We start from the raw sequence: 19,514 nt of genomic DNA on the forward strand, positions 1-19,514 counted from the left end.
TTCCCATTGTAGATCCCTGTGTCCTTTATCATACAGTAATTGACTATTTATTCATGGTTTTATTTCTGGGGTCTCTGTTTTGTTCCCGTGAGCTATGTGTCTGGTTTTTTGTTTTTTTTTCAATTCCATATGCTTTTGATTACTTTAGCTTTGTAATATAGTTTGAAATCAGAAAGTGTGATCCCTCCAGCTTTGTTGTTCTTTCTCAAGATTGCTTTAGCTATATGAAGTCGTTTGTGGTTCCATGCAAATATTAGGATTGTGGGGTTTTAATTTTTTTTTCCCTATATTTGTGAAAATACGTTTAGAATTTTGACAGGGACTGCATTAAATCTTTAGATTGTGTTGGGTGATATGGCCATTTTTCACAATATTAATTCTTCCACTTTATGAGTTCAGAATATCTTTTCATTTATTTGTGTCTTCTTCACTTTTTTCATCAATATAGCTTTCAGTGTATAGATGTTTCATTTTCTCAAATTTATTCTTAATTTCATGCTTTTTTATGCAATTATAAATGAATTGTTTTCTTAATTTCTTTTTTGATAGTTGGTTGTTAGTATATAGAAATGCAACTGATTTTTGTATGTTGATTTTTATCTTACAACTTTACTGAATTCAAATATTAGTTCTAATAGTTATTTTGGTAGGAGTGGAGGATTTTAATAAAGTGGATAGGATGATCTGATCTTTGGATACCATTCAGCTTCTTTTCCCAGTTACTCCTGTCATTTCCCAATGGACTCATGATCAAAGTGGTCCTGTTGGCAGGGTTGGAGGTAATCTGTGGGTTACACAATGTGAACTTCTACTTATCAAGCTGATCTGGCTACTACTGAGTGCCCAATCTGCCAGCATCAGAGACCAACAATGTATTGTACACTTAAAAATTTGTTAAGAGGTTGGCTCTCACATTAATTATTCTTACTACGATAAAATAACATTCAAGAAATAAACATTGCATAGAGGAAAATAAAAATTCTAACATATCTTCCTAAAGATTAATGCATTTTAGCCCTTGCAGGACAATATTTAAGTATGAAAGAACTAGAAATATCTCTAAGTACCAAATAGAGAGTGTACTGAAGTCTAAACATAAGCAAACCTTTTAAATGTTATATAGCAAAATCTATAGCATATGAACTGAGTTCTCAGGAAAATAGTAGAGGGCCTAGAATTTGTTGTAAAAATGAGAGTATTATAAATTTTGCTTTAGAAAAATCAGGAGAAGAGATGTTGGGGTAAAGAAAGATTACAAAGGAGAAAGTATGACTATCCAGGTGGTAGATCAATTAAAAAAAAGGGAGTAAAGACATGTATGTTAACTGCAGGAAGATTACAGTTTAACATCAACTCAGATGAGCAACATTGATTTTGGGTCTAATATATGGCCTTGAGTCCTCAGATTTGAGACACTGGACCAAACTGGTAATTGGAAATCCATGGGCAGAAGTTTGTTAGCAATTTTAAATGTAAGACATCACTAAGTTTGTTGGGTGGCATAGTCTAAACTATGAACTTTTATAAAAATGAGAATAGCCATATTGTCAAAAATATTCTGTACTAAGAATTGATTACTTAAAACTTACAATAATATTTACTGCCATCATTTGAAATTAGTATTCTGTTAATAGTAGGCAAATAGTTACTTATCCTTTGAAGCAATACATTTTCTTAAGTAAACTAATGGTAGCTTCCTTTGTTGAGTTTCTGAACTCTACTTTCCTCATATATGACTTGTATATAACTTTAAGAAGCCAACTTCTTATTTAGAGACAAATAAGTCAATTCAAATAAATGGTAAAGGATTTAAAAAACATTTAATAGAGGAAAAATTCAAGTTAATATTAAGTACAAATCCAAAATAGTAATAATGGAAAATCAAAACTAGGCTTCAAATTCAGCTATTATTTCAAATCACTGGTAATCCAGTAATACTTTCCTACCCTCAACATTCCAGTAGGGCAACAAACTTGGAGGTAATGCAGGGTATTTAATTTAAGAACTAATGGACAAGAACAAGTGTAGCCCTTCTGCAATGTGACTCATCTTTTTGCTGACCAGAAAGAATGTTCTGTCAGCCAGCAATGGCTATAAAAAGCAAAATGTTTAGCATAACTGTTAGAGAGCAGACACAAGCACAAGCAAAAATAAAGAAAAGGAAAAAAGGGTCACAAGAAGGGAAAATTGTGAAGGCCTTAAGTGATAAAGGAGTAGCAAGAAGTTCTTTGAGAAAGAGAGTAGAAAGGAGAAAGAATGAAAAGCTGCTGGAATTATGCAGCAACGTGGGGACATTAAGTACAAGTCAGGCATCAGTACCTAAGACCCCTCTGTGCAGCCCTGAGGGACTAGCTAGAATAGCCACAGCGTTGAAGGGTGTGGAGTGTGGCCTTCCTCCAGGGACTGTTTAGAAGCTATGGAGTCAGTGCACATTGCACACTGGTTTCATCACACCTAATTTGTGTTCAGAATACTTTGTTTTGTAAAATATGAAAATGTACAGTGTAACTTACAAGCATTATCCTCATAGGCTGAGGCATAAATATTTGGTGGCTGAAGGAGTTAATTTCAAGTACAGTTAGCTCTTGTTTTCAAATTTAAAAACAAATTATATATTACTATTCTTTTCTCTATTCCCCCAGATGGTCCTATTTCAGATAGTAAAGTCACTTGGTAAATATTTATTGAACTAGTGTCTTGACTGCATGAATAACATACATTGTGATCAGAACATAAAGACTTCGATGTTCCTCCAGTTTGAAGGAAATATTAAATTAATTGTTAGAAAATATGTAGAAAAGTTATGTTGGTATCTTATCTTCTTGACAGTATTTCCTGTGTGGCCTTACGAATATAAATGAAATTATCTTTCCATTTCAACGGAATGCCTGCCAAACAATGAAATAAGATATCCTGTATATTTCTTATTGTATCAAAAATGAGCTCAAGGGGGACCTTCAAGATGGCATAGGAGTAAGATGTGGAGATCACCTTCCTCCCCACAAATACATCAAAAATACATCTACATGTGGAACATCTCCTACAGAACACCTACTGAACTCTGGCAGGAGGTGTCAGACTTCCCAAAAGGCAAGAAACTCCCCACGTACCTGGATAGGGCAAAAGAAAAAAGGAAAAACAGAGACAAAAGAATAGGGATGGGACCCTCACCACTGGGAGGGAGCTGTGAAGGAGGAAAGGTTTCCACACACTAGGAAGCCTCTTCACTGGTGGAGACAGGGGGTGGGCCAGGGGGAAGCTTCGGAGCCACGCAGGAGAGCGCAGCAACAGGGGTGCAGAGGGCAAAGTGGAGAGATTCCCGCACAGAGGATCGGTGCCAACCAGCACTCAGCAGCCTGAGAGGCTTGTCTGCTCACCCGCCGGGATGGGCTGGGGCTGGGAGCTGAGGCTTGAGTTTTGGAGGACAGATTCCAGGGAGAGGACTGGGGTTGGCTGCATGAACACAGCCTGAAGGGCGCTAATGCGCCACAGCTAGCCGGGAGGGAGTCTGGGAAAAAGTCTGGACTGCCTAAGAGGCAAAAGACCATTATTTCGAGTGCACGAGGAGAGGGGATTCAGAGCACCACCTAAACGAGCTTCAGAGACTGCTGAGAGCCGTGGCTATCAGCACGGACACCAGAGACACACATGAAACACTGAGGCTGCTGCTGCAGCCACCAAGAAACCTGTGTGCAAGCACAGGTCACTCTCCACACCTTCCCTCCGGGAAACTGTGCAGCCCACCACTGCCAGGGTCCCGTGAGGCAGGGACAACTTCTCTGGGATAATACATGGTGCACCTCAGGCTGTTGTGCTGCTTCTGACACGACAGGATTGCCCTGCATTCAGTACCCCTCTCTCCCCCTGGCCTGAGTGAGCCAGACCCCCGAATCAGCTGCTACTTTAACCCCATCTTGTCTGGGTGGGGAACAGACGCCCTCAGGGACCTACCCGCAGAGGTGGGGCCAAATTCAAAGCTGAACCCCAGTAGCTGTGTGAACAAAGAAGAGAAAGGGAAATCTCTCCCAGCAGCCTCAGGAGCAGTGGATTAAATCTCCCCAATCAACTTGATGTACTCTGCATCTGTGGAATACCTGAATAGACAATGAATCATCCCAAAATTGAGGCAGTGGACTTTGGAAGCAAGTGTAGACTTGGGGTTTGCTTTCTGCATCTAATTCTTTTCTGGTTTTATGTTTATCTTACTTTAGTATTTAGAGCCCATTATCATTGGTAGATTTGTTTATTAATTCGGTTTCTCTCGTTTTTAAATATATATATATATATTCTTTTGCTTTATCTCTTATTGTGAGTGTGTATATTTATGCTGCTTTCTGTGATTTTGTTGCTATAGCTTTGCTTTGATATCATTGGTGGATTTGTTTTTTGGTTGGTGGCTCTCTTCTTTCTTTGTAATTTTTTAAAATTTTAATAATATTTCTTTAATATTTTTATTTTAATAACTTTATTTTATTTATTATTTTTTTCTTTCTTTCCTTCTTTTTTTTTCTCCCTTTTCTTCTGAGCCGTGTGGCTGACAGAGTCTTGGTGCTCCAGCCGGGTGTCAGGACTGAGCCTCTGAGGTGGGAGACCCGAGTATAGGACATTGGTCCACCAGAGACCTCCCAGCCCCATGTAATATCAAATGGCAAAAGCTATCCCAGAGATCTCCATCTCAATGCTAAGACCCAGCTCCACTCAACGAGCAGCAAGCTACAGTGCTGGACACCCCATGCCAAACAACTAGCAAGACAGGAACACAACCCCACCCATTAGCAGAGAGGCTGCCTAAAATCATAGTAAGGTTACAGACACCCCAAAACAAACCACCAGACGTGGTCCTGCCCACCAGAAAGATAAGATCCAGCCTCATCCACCAGAACACAGGCACCAGTCCCCTCCACCAGGAAGCCTACACAACCCACTGAAACAACCTTACGCACTGGGAGCAGACACCAAAAACAATGGGAACTACAAACCTGCAGCCTGCGAAAAGGAGACCCCAAACACAGTATGTTAAGCAAAATGAGAAGACAGAGAAATACAAGCAGATGAAGGAGCAAGGTAAAAACCCACCAGACCAAACAAACGAAGAGGAAATAGGCAGTCTACCTGAAAAAGAATTCAGAGTAATGATGGTAAAGATGATCTAAAATCTTGGCAATAGAATGGAGGAAATACAAGAAACTTTTAACAAGGACCTAGAAGAACTAAAGAGCAAACAAACAATGATTAACAACACAATAAATGAAATTAAAAATTGTCTATAAGGAATCAGTAGCAGAATAAATGAGCCAGAAGAACGAATAAGTGACCTGGAAGATAAAATAGTGGAAATAACTACCGTAGAGCTGAATAAAGAAAAAAGAATGAAAAGAATTGAGGACAGTCTCAGAGACCTCTGAGACAACATTAAACGCACCAACATTTGAATGATAGGGGTCCCAGAAGAGGAAGCAAAAAAAAAAAAAGGGACTGAGAAAATATTTGAAGAGATTATAGTTGAAAACTTCCCTAATATGGGAAAGGAAATAGTCATCACGTCCACGAAGCACAGAGAGTCCCATACAGGATAAATCCAAGGAGAAACATGCAAAGACACATATTAATCAAACCATCAAAAATTAAATACAAAGAAAAAGTATTAAAAGCAGCAAGGGAAAAACAACAAATAACATACAAGGGAATCCCCATAAGTTTAACAGCTGATCTTTCAGCAGAAACTCTGCAAGTCAGAAGGGACTGGCAGGACATATTCAAGGTGATGAAAGGGAAGAACCTACAACCAAGATTATTCTACCCAGCAATGATCTCCTTCAGATTCAACGGAGAATTAAAACCTTTACAGACAAGCAAAAGTGGAGAAATCAGCACCACCAAACAAGCTTTACAACAAATGCTAAAGGAACTTCTCTAGGCAGGAAACACAAGAGAAGGAAAAGACCTACAATAACAAACCCAAAATAATTAAGAAAATGGTAATAGGAACATACATATTGATAACTACCTTAAATGTAAATGGCTTAAATGCTCCAACCAAAAGACATAGACTGGCTGAATGGATACAAAAACAAGACCCATATATATGCTGTCTACAAGAGACCCATTTCAGACCTAGGGACACATACAGAGTGAAAGTGAGGGGATGGAGAAAGATATTCCATGCAAATGGAAACCAAAAGAAAGCTGGAGTATGAATTCTCATATCAGACAAAATAGACTTTAAAGACTATTACAAGAGACAAAGAAGGACATAATGATCAAGGGATCAATCCAAGAAGAAGATATAACAGTTGTAAACATTTATGCACCCAAGATAGGACCACCTCAATACATAAGGCAAATGCTAACAGCTATAAAAGGGGAAATTGACAGTAACGCAATCATATTAGGGGACTTTAACACCACAGTTTCGCCAATGGACAGATCATCCAAAATGAAAATAAACACAAGCTTTAAATGATACATTAAACAAGATGGACTTAATTGATATTTATAGGACATTCCATCCAAAAACAAGAGAATACACTTTCTTCTCAAGTGCTCATGGAACATTCTCCAGGATAGATCATATCTTGGGTCACAAATTAAGCCTTGGTAAATTTAAGAAAATTGAAATATATCAGGTATATTTTCCAACCACAACACTATGAGACTAGATATCAATTACAGGGAAAACAAATGCAAAAAATACAAACACATGGAGGCTAAACAATACACTACTAAATACCAAGTGATCACTGAAGAAATCAAAGAGGAAATCAAAAAATACCTAGAAACAAATGACAGTGAAAACATGATGACCCAAAACCTATGGGATGCAGCAAAAGCAGTTCTAAGAGAGAATTTTATAGCAATAAAATCCTACCTCAAGAAACAAGAAACAGCTCAAGTAAACAACCTAACCTTACACCTAAAGCAATTAGAGAAAGTAGAACAAAAAAACCCCAGAGGTAGCAGAAGGAAAGAAATCATAAAGATCAGAAATAAGTGAAAAAGAAATTAAGGAAATGATAGCAAAGATCAACTAAAAGCTGGCTCTTTGAGAAGTTAAACAAAATTGATAAACCATTATCCAGACTCATCAAGAAAAAAACGAAGACTCAAATCAACAGAATTAAAAACGAAAAGGGAAAAAAACACCGACACTGCAGAAATACAAAGGATCATGAGAGATTACTACAAACAACTATATGCCAATAAAATGGACAACCTGGAAGAAATGGAAAAATTCTTAGAAGAGCACAACCTTCCGAGATTGAACCAGGAAGAAATAGAAAATATAAACAGACCAATCACAAGCACTGAAATTGAAACTGTGATGGAAAATCTTCTAACAAACAAAAGCCCAGAACTAGGTGCCTTCACAGGCGAATGCTATCAAACATTTGGAGAAGAGCTAACACCTATCCTTCTCAAACTCTTCCAAAATATAGCAGAGAGAGGAACACTCCCAAACTCATTCTACGAGGCCACCATCATCCTGATACCAAAGCCAGAAAAAGATGTCAGAAGAAAAGAAAACTACAAACCAATATCACTGATGAATATAGATGCAAAAATCCTCAACAAAATACTAGCAAACAGAATTCAACAGCACATTAAAAGGATCATACACCATGATCAAGTGGGGTTTATCCCAGGAATGCAAGAATTCTTCAGTGTACGCAAATCCATCAATGTGATGCGCCATATTAACAAATTGAAGGAGAAAAACCATATGATCATCTCAACAGATGCAGAGAAAGCTTTTGACAGAATTCAATACCCATTTATGATAAAAACCCTGCAGAAAGTAGGCACAGAGGGAATTTACCTCGACATAATAAAGGCCATATATGACAAACTGCAGCCAACATTGTTCTCAATAGTGGAAAACTGAAACCATTTCTACTAAGATCAGGAACAAGATAAGGTTGCTCACTTTCACCACTCTTATCTAACATAGTTTTGCAAGTTTTAGCCACAGCAGTCAGAGAAGAAAAAGAAATAAAAGGAATCCAGATTGGAGAAGAAGAAGTAAAACTCACAGTTTGGAGATGACATGATACTATACATAGAGAATCCTAAAGATGCTACCAGAAAACTACTAGAGCTAATCAATGAATTTGGTAAAGTAGCAGGATACAAAATTAATGCACAGAAATCTCTTGCATTCCAGTACACTAATGATGAAAAATCTGAAAGAAAAACTAAGAAACACTTCATTTACGATTGCAACAAAAAGAGTAAAATGCCTAGGAATAAACCTACCTAAGGAGACAAAAGACCTGTATGCAGAAAACTATAAGACACTGATGAAAGAAATTCAAGATGATACAGATGAAGAGATATACCATGTTCTTGGATTGGAAGAATCAATAGTGTGAAAATGACTATACTACCCAAAGCAATCTACAGATTCAATGCAATCCCTACCAAACTACCAATGGCATTTTTCACAGAACTAGAACAAAAAATTTCCCAACTTGTATGGAAACACAAAAGACCCCGAATAGCCAAAGCAATCTTGAGAAAGAAAAGTGGAGCTGGAGGAATCAGGCTCCCAGACTTCAAACTATACTACAAAGCTACAGTAATCCAGACAGTTTGGTACTGACATGAAAACAGAAATATAGATCAATGGAGCAGGATAGAAAGCCCAGAGATAAACCCACCCACCTCTGGTCACCTTATCTTTGATAAAGGAGGCAAGAATATACACTGGATCAAAGACAGCCTCTTCATTAAGTGGTGCTGGAAAACTGGACAGCTACATGTAAAAGAATGAAATTAGAACACTCCCTAACACCATACACAAAAATAAACTCAAAGTGGATTAAAGACCTAAATGTAAGGCCAGACACTAAAAAACTCTTCATGGAAAACATAGGCAGAACACTCGTATGACATAAATCACAGCAAAATCCTTTTTGACCCACCTCCTAGGGAAATGGAAATAAAAGCAAATATAAGCAAATGGGACCTAATGCAACTTACAAGATTTTGTACAGTAAAGGAAACCATAAACAAGGCGAAAAGAGAACCCTCAGAGTGGGAGAAAATATTTGCAAATGAAACAACTGACAAAGGATTAATCTCCAAAATATACAAGCAGCTCATGCAGCTCATATCAAAAAAAAACAAACAACCCAATCCAAAAATGGGCAGAAGACCTAAATAAATATTTCTCCAGAGAAGATATGCAGATTGCAAACAAACACATGAAAGGATGCTCAACATCACTAATCATTAGAGAAATGCAAATCAAAACTACAATGAGGGGCTTCCCTGGTGGCGCAGTGGTTGAGAGTCCGCCTGCCGATGCAGGGGACACGGATTCGTGCCCTGGTCCGGGAGAATTCCACATGCTGCGGAGCGGCTGGGCCTTGATCCATGCATGCTGAGCCTGCGCATCCGGAGCCTGTGCTCCGCAACAGGAGAGGCAATAATGGTGAGAGGCTCGCGTGCCGCAAAAAAAAACAAAACAAAACAAAACAAAAAAACAAACTGCAATGAGGTGTCACCTCACACCATCATCAAAAAATCTACAAACAGGGCTTCCCTGGTGGCACAGTGGTTGAGAGTCCGCCTGCCCATGCAGGGGACACGGGTTCGTGCCCCGGTCTGGGAAGATCCCACATGCCACAGAGCGGCTAGACCCGTGAGCCATGGCCGCTGACCCTACACGTCCGGAGCCTGTGCTCCACAACGGGAGAGGCCACAACAGTGAGAGGCCCGCGTACCGCAAGAAACAAACAAACAAACAAACAAAAACAAAACAAAACAAAAAAATCTACAAACAATAAATGCTGGAGACGGTGTGGAGAAAAGGGAACCCTCTTGCACTGTAGGTAGGAATGTAAATTGATACAGCCACTATGGAGAACAATATGGAGTTTCCTTAAAAAACTAAAAATAGAACTACCATACAACCGAGCAATCCCACTACTGGGCATATACCCTGAGAAGACCATATTTCAAAAATAGTCATGTACCACAAGCTTCATTGAAGTTCTGTTTACAGTAGCCAGGACATGGAAACAACGTAAGTGTCCATCGACAGATGAATGGATAAAGAAGCTGTGGCACCTATATACAATGGAATATTATTCAGCCATAAAAAGAAGTGAAATTGAGTTATTTGTAGTGAGGTGGATGGACCTAGAGACTGTCATACAGAGTGAAGTAAGTTGGAAAGAGAAAAAGAAATACCATATGCTAACACATATATATGGAATCTAAAAAAAAAATGGTTCTGAAGAAACTAGGGGCAGGACAGGAATAAAGATGCAGATGTCGAGAATGGGCTTGAGGACATGTGGGGGGGGTTAGGGTAAGCTTGGAAGAAGTGAGAGAGTGGCATGGACATATGTACACTACTAAATGTAAAATAAATAGGTAGTGGGAAAAAGCTGCATAGCCCAGGGAGATCAGCTCGGTGCTTTGTGTCCACGTAGTGGGGTGGGATAGGGAGGGTGGGAGGGGAGACCCAAGAGGGAGGAGATATGGATATATATATAGCTGATTCACTTTTTTATACAGCAGAAACTAACACACCATTGTAAAGCAATGATACTCGAATAAAAAAAAATGACCTGATAATACTCTAAAATATAGCCATTTATTAGCTGTATGATTTTGGACAAATCATTTATCCCCTTGGTATCTCAGTATCCTGGTGGGAAAAATTGCTCAATGCTATCTGATACACATTTTATGAGTATTAAGTGAGTTAATATTTGGAAACATTTAGACAAGTGACTGCTACAGAATTAATATATAAGTCTTTGCTATGATTAAAACTTGGGTTAATTTCTAAATGACTTTTCCTATTGTTGTTGTCCCCTATCTCCAGATAATTAGATCAAAGCTTAGTTACTCCACTTAGCTTTCATAACAGCCTGAACAGCATCCAGTAAATCAAATGCCTTTTCCATATTTACATCACATCTGGTGAAGACAGAAATCATGGGATAGCTTGACCCCGAAAATATGAGAACTGAGAAGGAATTGCATCTGTCTCCTCCATCTGTTTAACCAAGATTTCTTAATTATCTGTAAAAAGATCTCTGCTCTGAATCACTAACTGTTTAGCTTAATGAACTATATTTCATTTCTACATTAGAGCCTTGTGCATTCATAAAGATTATCAACTTACTGACTGGTGATATTTTCCATGAGGACAAGGAAGGCTAACAATGACCTATATGTTACCCACATGCACTGTGTTTTTAATGAGAATGATTAAAGCTCCTACTCCTGGAGCTTTTTGTTGTTTTATCTGTTATCTCCTGTTTTCGTTGTAGACACTCAGTTTTCCAAAATCAAGTCACTGTCACTAATTGTTCCCTCCAGTGATGCTTGTCTGCTGCTGATGTTCTGAAGCAATTGATGTTGATGTTACATTGGTTCACATCATACTTCCGTTTGCCCTTGAAGCTTTTTGGCTGTCCATCTTGTGCTTGATTGCATTCCTCACCTCATTATGTAGCAGCTGCTTTGGCATTCTTTTTTTTTTTTATTTTTCATTTGCTTTGCTTGCTGAAATGTAAGAACTTGGCTTCACTGCCAATATTGTAATAGTGTTCAGAAGTATCATTATTGATTTTGATATTGATGCTGTCTGATAATGAATGGCAATGCATCTTCTCCCTAAGCTGAAAACACTTTTATAAATGAGTCTAAATCTCTTGCCGTTAGTGCTCCTTGGGAGGCCATCATTTCACAAGCTGGCTGTAGTTAGAAGCTAGAGGCTTGTTGTGCTACAGATTTTCACATCTCCTATTGTGGAGCTGAATCATAAGAAATTTTCTTCAGTTTGGTAGCATGACATGCCTGTGATAATTTAACACTTGAGAGGATTTCATTTATAATCTTGCTTTGGAGGATCAACATAACTCCCATTTCACAGACTATACCTAATATATCTGACATTTAAAACGTGTATTTGTTAGTTATTAAGGAACATGTTTTTATGAGGATGAAAGATGAAACTTTTATAAAAGTTTTCTTTAATATTTAGAAAGGGCTTCTTTCTCTTAACCCCTCTCACACATTTTACTTATATTTGTCTTGTGTGTGATTCTTCCCTCCTAGTAGACTCAACCAAACAGAGGAACAAGTCCTCAGTAATTTTTGCATTTTCCAAGCAAATACCTAATAAGAAATGCTGAATAATGATTTGCTGTTTCTTTTGTTGATTATATGTATTATATAATAGATGTTATATATTAACATACGTAGTTAAAATCCATTCATTTATAGCTTTTTAATTTAAAATATGTAAAAGTTGTGCCAAAAGTATACTTTGGATCAACGATGAAAAGAAAGATTTTTTTTTAGGCAGACTAAAATATTAGCCTGTAGTATAAGAGAATAATTTTAACAGCATAATTTAAATCAATAGTATGATGTTGTATATCAATTTTCTCCAGTAATGTAAAATGTATATTCAATAGGACCATTGCTTGGAAGCAGTGAGATTAGTTTGAGAAAAAAATATATTTATGTTAAATCTTTCAGATACCTATAATTGAAGCCTATTATCTTAAATGTTCTGTAACTTTATACTCAAACCTCTCAGTTATTCAGACTGTCCTTCCTCCTATAACATGAACCGCTGTACTCTTTGTTTTACTGCCATTTTCTGGATTCCTCAATGTTTGTTGTAGTCAGTGTGATATTGAGTCAAGGCCATCTCAATTATCAATCCAAGCAGTAGGAATAATTAGACCTGTCTAGCTTATTTCACAAGATTATCATGAAAGTCAAATGAGCTTATGTTTGTAAAAATACACTGTTAGGGCTAAAGTTCCATATGTATTTGGGCTTTGTTTTCAGAGCAGGTGAGGGATAAACTAAACGAAAAGACTATTTTCATGTGATGATTAAATATTTTTGTAGCTCATTCCTTTTGGTCTTATTTAGGTTTTTTAACTATACATACACAGTAGGAAAGTTGTTCTTCCAAAGTCAGTGCCCAGTTCTACAGTTAGGAGCATCACCAGTTACAAACACATTACACGGCTTGCTCGATGAGTGATCAGTTAGCCCCTTGTTGATAGAGCCAGGTTTACCCTCTGAGTATATGACTTAGCAGTCTTACCCCAAAATATATTTCTGATGAGACTTCAAATTCTACTGTTCATTTGGTCATATAGAATAAAATTATACTCAATACACATGCATTTATCTTTCCTTAAATCATATTTTTTTCTAGCTTTATTGAGGTATGATTGACAAAATTGTAAGATATTTAAAATGTACAATGTGATGATTTGATTACATTGTGCAAGGAATCCCCACTGAGTTAACTAATATATCCACCACCTCACATATGTATATATATATATTTTTTTGGTGGGAACATTTAAGTTTTACATTTTTAGCAAATTTCAATTATACAATACAGTGTTATCAACTATAGTCACCATGTTATACATTATATCCTCAGATCTTACTTACCTTATAACTGAAAGTTTGTACCCTTTTACCAACCTCACCCTATTTCCCCCACCACCCTCAGACCTGGCAACCACTTTTCTAACTCCCTGTTTCTACAAGTTTGCCTTTTTAAATTAAAAAAAAAAATTTTAGATTCTGCATATAAGTAACATCATGTGTTGTTTTTCTCTGTCTGGCTAAGCATAATGTCCTCCAGGTCCATCCATGTTTTTGCAAATGACAGGATTTCTTCTTTTTTAAAGCTGAATAATATCACATTGTGTACACATCTATCTACCTGTCTGTCTATCTGTCTCTCATATCTAGACTATCTATAGATGGTATGTATGTGTGTGTATATATATATATATATATGGTATATGTATATATATGCATATTATTTATATATATATACACACATGTATGTGGTATGTATATATGTATCTATTGATAGATATGATCAAAAACATTACCAAATGATAATATTTTAGTTGCTAACTTAGCAGTTAGCCAACTTACTCCTTTCTTTGGATAAAAATAATTTAACCTCAAATGAAGTATTTGTCATCATTCACTTGCAGTAACAACTATAAATATAAGCTCTTTAATCTCTGCTGACTCTCTCATCAGACATTTGATTTTTGAAGCACTTCTCAACTTTCCCAAAGCAGGGTGTTTCCTGAATTTGATATAGAATGACTTTTAATGTGTTTAGAAACTTTAGAGACTGACAGGAGCCTATATTTAGTTGTGGTGAAAGTGAAAGGAAGGGACTGCCCAGAGTAGTAAAATGAAGAATCCCTGAGGAGAGAGAAGCTGGTGAGGGAGCAGGGAGCTACTGAAAATTGGGTGTATAATGTATTTCCTGATACATTCAAAGAAACCTTCATACCCATTCATTCAATGATTCAATAACTATTTGTTTGGTGCCTTCTACATACAAAGTTAGTGTTCTAGCTATTGAGGTGTAGTAGTGAATATAATAAATAAAAATCACTGTTTTGGAGCTTACTTTCTAAATCTTATGCTCTAAGTCTATTCTATTTTAAGTCTATTCTATCCTACTACATATTCAATAATTATCATTTAGAACCCTCCAGTGGATCAATTTGTAATGTCTTTCTGTCATCCCAATACCAAGCTTTGTCATTCTTTACATTACTTCCTGCTAAACTCCTCTAAGTTAGGTACCTGGTTCATCAGTTAGCTCCTGGCTTAGTTTCATTCCTTGAATTCTCAGTATCATAACCTTTCGTATAAAATGATACTTCTGTGAAGTGAAAATATTAACAAGCACCATTTTGGACAGGGCTTTGGACCCTGGCCCCAGCTGCTCTTGTACACTGGTTTGCTAATCTGTCACAATTACACCAAGCACTATATATATGTTAAGTACATGGTAGTGGAATCAGACAATGTAGGTTCTGACCCTAAAGTTAGACCTCAGTGTTTTATCTATAAAATGGCATAATACTAGCAGCTACCTCGTAGGATAATACTTTCATGTACTTTTCTATTCAGTGAAGATTCCAAGATGTTAAGACACTCTTGTTTATAATTTTATTTTAGAGACTGGTCATGGACATTAATAACTAAAATACTACAGAGAAAATGATAGAAGAGTAGACACAATGCTGTGGGGTTTTAGAAAAAAAATGATTACTCTGTCTAGATTGACCAGAGAAGACTTCGTGGAAAAATTGGAATATCCATAGACATTAATGAATAATTGATAAGAGCATGATGTTTCTTATTTTTTTGATTTCTCACTCCAATACTTATTCATTAGGCTAGATATATCTACACTTACTGGAAATGATGGAATCCCCAAAAAAGTTGCTTCAAAAGTGAGAAAAATTGGCCATGATACAGTTTAATAATTTAGTTTTGATTTTGGTCTTTATCTGTAATCCCTCTTTGGAAGTGAAAGATAGTAAAGTTTGAAGGAGAAGAAGGGATGTATTTCTATCTGTTATGGACTTTTCTGCTGATATATTATGCCTTCTAATTTGAGGCAATAGTGTGGGGATCAGGGTAATACTCTTAATGCTCAAGCAAAGCAGAGCCAGATTTCTATACTCGATCTTTTCTACGATGACTGTACATTAAAGGGAACTAATGCAACTCACCAAAATGAGCAAGTTAATTATTTCTGAATCATGGGATGTGGCCATTGTTCCCAGTCCTGCCAAAAAGATTTTTGTTTTAAGTGTTAATTGATCATTTTCCATTTTATAATGATTGAAACACTATAATCTTTATTGGTATAAGTATAATGATTCAAAACATACATCCTTTTTAATAAGTGTAAATTTTAATAAAATAATTCAAATGCTTTCCAAAGCAGCACGTTAGGTTTTCCAATTCCCATTAGTTGACGCAGAGAATGTATAGGTGTTTCATTGATCCTTAGTAAAAATGTAATTAGATTATCAATATGGTAAAGTCTCCACTGCTTACACAAATAAGGGCATGAACATGTGAGCAAACTCTAGTGGTAAAAAAAAAGCAACAAGTGTTTGTAATGTGAATGTATTGTCCAATCTCTATTTGTAGATATGTACAATAAAATGTTTAGGGATTCTTGTCAAAAAATAAAAAATAAAAGACACAAAATATCTAACTTAGAAGTAGGTGCAAATTGTTCAGCTACCACATCTGTTCCTAAACAAAAATACATATAATATCATGATTACATATCATATTATGATTACCACTAAAAAGAATGAAATATATTAATATGTACCTTTTAAGGAGAATGTATCTGCAGAGAAATAGCCATAATATATGAATATAAAGAAATGTAAAAATACCGTTTGACAGGCTATATTAAATTTACTCTTGGAATAGGAGAGGGGAATGGGGCTAGGGATGAAGGAAAACCTTAAATATATCTATGATATTTTCTCGTGTAAGACAAAACAAACATGATCAACTATCAATTTCGAGTAGTAGGTGATACTTTGATTCTCATCTGAATTTTGTAAGCATCTTAAACACACATATGTGTGTGCATGTGTGCATATGTATTACTTACTCCACATGCAACAACTAAACAAAAAACTTGTCTCATCTTTTATCATACCTCATAGATTTCCAATTTTAAATCGTGCTGGGAGCTGTATAAGCCTAGGAAAATAACTCTGGGATCAGAATATAATACATACAAGTTTCAATGCCTGCTGCTGCCCATATCCTGGTAGCATCATGGAGGCCATTCTACATTTGCTATAACAGGTTTTTATACCAGCATCAACCAGAGTTCCTGACTGAACAGAAAATGTGTGGATGAGGAAAAATGGAAAAAGCCTTTGTGTTTCTGTTGAGTGTATCATGTATGTTCCATGGTTAGGGAAGTCAGAATAAGCTGAACTGTTTCATCAGAGGTGATGCTGTTAAAAAAAAAAAAATTAGAAAGTTCTGCTGGCAGAACAATCTGTGGAAATGGAGTAAAGAAAAATGGATTAGGTCCATGTGCAGAACTGTCAAACACTTTGAGAAGGAATGCTCGTATTTTTACCCACTGGGACTTCACAAGAAGTTATTTTCTGAGTTTGAGGAATTTATATAAAGCCTGCCTATAAAACTCCACTTCTGAAGTGTAGGTTCTATATTTTACAGTAGAAATGCTTAGAAATAATCCCTGTTTCTCCTTAAAAGAGAATCAGAATTATTCCTGGCTAAATGTTTTCTAATTTACTTTTTGTGTGTAAGTTACTTTAAGTTACTTAAAATTTACTGTTTTTAGAGTTATTCAGTTCACATATGAATGCTTTTCTCTTATATTTTGGTCAAGAATGATCTTTAAAATATTTAACCTTCAGAGATAAATGCCCAAAATGGTCACAGAGATGGTGATAGTGGGGTAGCACCTTGCACTTTGTAGCTTAGGTGACTAATGGACTTTATTTAGGCATTTAAAAAGTCAAGTAGCCCTTTTTTTTTTTTTTTTTTTTTTTGCAGTACGTGGGCCTCTCACTGTCGTGGTCTCTCCCGTTGCGGAGCACAGGCTCCGGATGCGCAGCTTCAGCGGCCATGGCTCACGGGCCCAGCCACTCCGCGGTATGTGGGATCTTCCCGGACCAGGGCACGAACCCATGTCCTCTGCATCGGCAGGCGGACTCTCAACCACTGTGCCACCAGGGAAACCCAAGTAGCACTTTTTAAACCAAGCATAACTGGAATTATTTCTTCTCCCCCATCACTTGAAATAAATGAATTCAACGACTGTTTTTTTCCTAAAAAAAATAGCCCTTAACCACATATATTGTAAAGGACATGATCCATCTGCAGGGAACCAAGGCTATACTGAAAATCTGTATCATCTGAATCCTTCCTGGGTAGGGTTGTTCCAAGAAACCCACTAAGGGAGCTGGTGGTCACAGAAGCAGCTATGAAAGAAGAGTAGTAGAGCTGGTCATGGGTGAAATTTTCCCTGGAGAAATGACCAACAGGGAAATGTTAAATTAAAATGTGAAGTAAAAACCAGAGAAGAGAAAGTAGTCATTAAAATAAGAAAAGGATGGTAGAGATTAAAATGTGAGTAAAATAGAAGAAACACAAAAGAAAAAGAATAAAATATACCTGAAGATAAAAACATTAAAGATTTAAAAAATCAGTGATAAAGCAGGTAATATCCAAAATAAAAGAAATAAAAATAGAGAACCAATAAAGTAAAAAAAATAAATGTATGAAAATTAGGATGATGCAACATTAATGATTGAATTAGGCAATATAACAATGAAAGTAAGATGTAAATAATAGGGTTAAAATATAAAAGGTTTTTTTTCCTTCAAAAACACTCAGCAATTATAAAGATTCATTAACTTGGAGAAAGGCCATATAAGAGCAGAAAATCTAAATGTATAAATGATGGTAGGTAAATTCAATTAGTAACTAAATCATATAGAAGAAAAATTCAGTTACTGATTAAAAACTAGCATATATCACAGCAATAAAAAATTCTCATGCAAGGCTGAGATAACTTTATGTTAAGAACTGGAATATTCCCAGTACACCTGAAACTAATATACTATTGTATGTAGACTATATTTCAATTTTTAAAAAAAGAACCAGAATATTCCCTTAATGAAACAAAAGCTAAAAGAGTGAAGAATGAGAAAGAGAACAGCAATAACAATGTAAAGAAATGCAACTATAGGAATGCCAGTAGTGTGAGTCCTTATATAAATATTTCCATGGACATGCTTCTCTTCTTGCAAAAAACATCTGGAAAAGTCAGGAAGAACTCCAAATGGTGGAAAATTCTGCAGGCAAAGATACTACTCCTGTGACCTTAAGTGAAGATAAGCAAAGCAATCAGTACTTCCTTTGGCTGCTTATGAAATCTTGTACTTCTCATCTGGTTCTGTGCTTTTCTAGGGCCTATTTTGGTATTGTATTCCTTAGCTCTGCCTAGTTTCTTACATTAGGGAATATTTCCCATACCAGGATTCCTCAACTCCATCTTGTCAGGCAGAAGCCTTCCTCGTCAGCAGAAGTCATTATAGGGTCTGCAGTGATTCACGCAGCACACACAGTATTGGTCTTTCTGGTGCCAAAAACCTTCGGTGTTTTTAACTTTCTACTACCCTGCCTGGTCATCTCTGTTCCTTCCATCCCCCAAAGAACTCAATTTTCTTTAGAATTATCTTACTATTAAAAGGTAATAAAATAAAAAATTAACATCAATGGTGCATTAAGATTCTCTCCTTGAGTAAGACTTCCCACTGATTAATTCTACACCAGCCGTAGAGTCTTCTCAGAATTGACCAATATCAAATAGTTAAATATCATATTGCCCATGAGTTTAATTCATAAATTGTCACATACTCATGGTCATTTCTGGATATTAGCAGCAGCACTGTTCTTTTAATTTCTAATCTTTGAATTCTTGCAAGGGGTGGATAAGTAGAAGAAGGAGGAATTTGGTCTGTAGTTTTCTTGAATTACCAGGATCAGTTAATTTTAATTTTTGAGACTCTCAGCCTTCCTAGCAGGCTGTGATTAAAGTCAAGTTCTTCTTTGCCTAAAATGGGAGAATTCTTTGAATATTCAGGTTAAATCTGAGTATGTTTGGAAAATCATTT

This window comes from Lagenorhynchus albirostris, chromosome 8 (genome assembly GCF_949774975.1).
Source record: "Lagenorhynchus albirostris chromosome 8, mLagAlb1.1, whole genome shotgun sequence".
NCBI lineage: Eukaryota > Metazoa > Chordata > Mammalia > Artiodactyla > Delphinidae > Lagenorhynchus > Lagenorhynchus albirostris.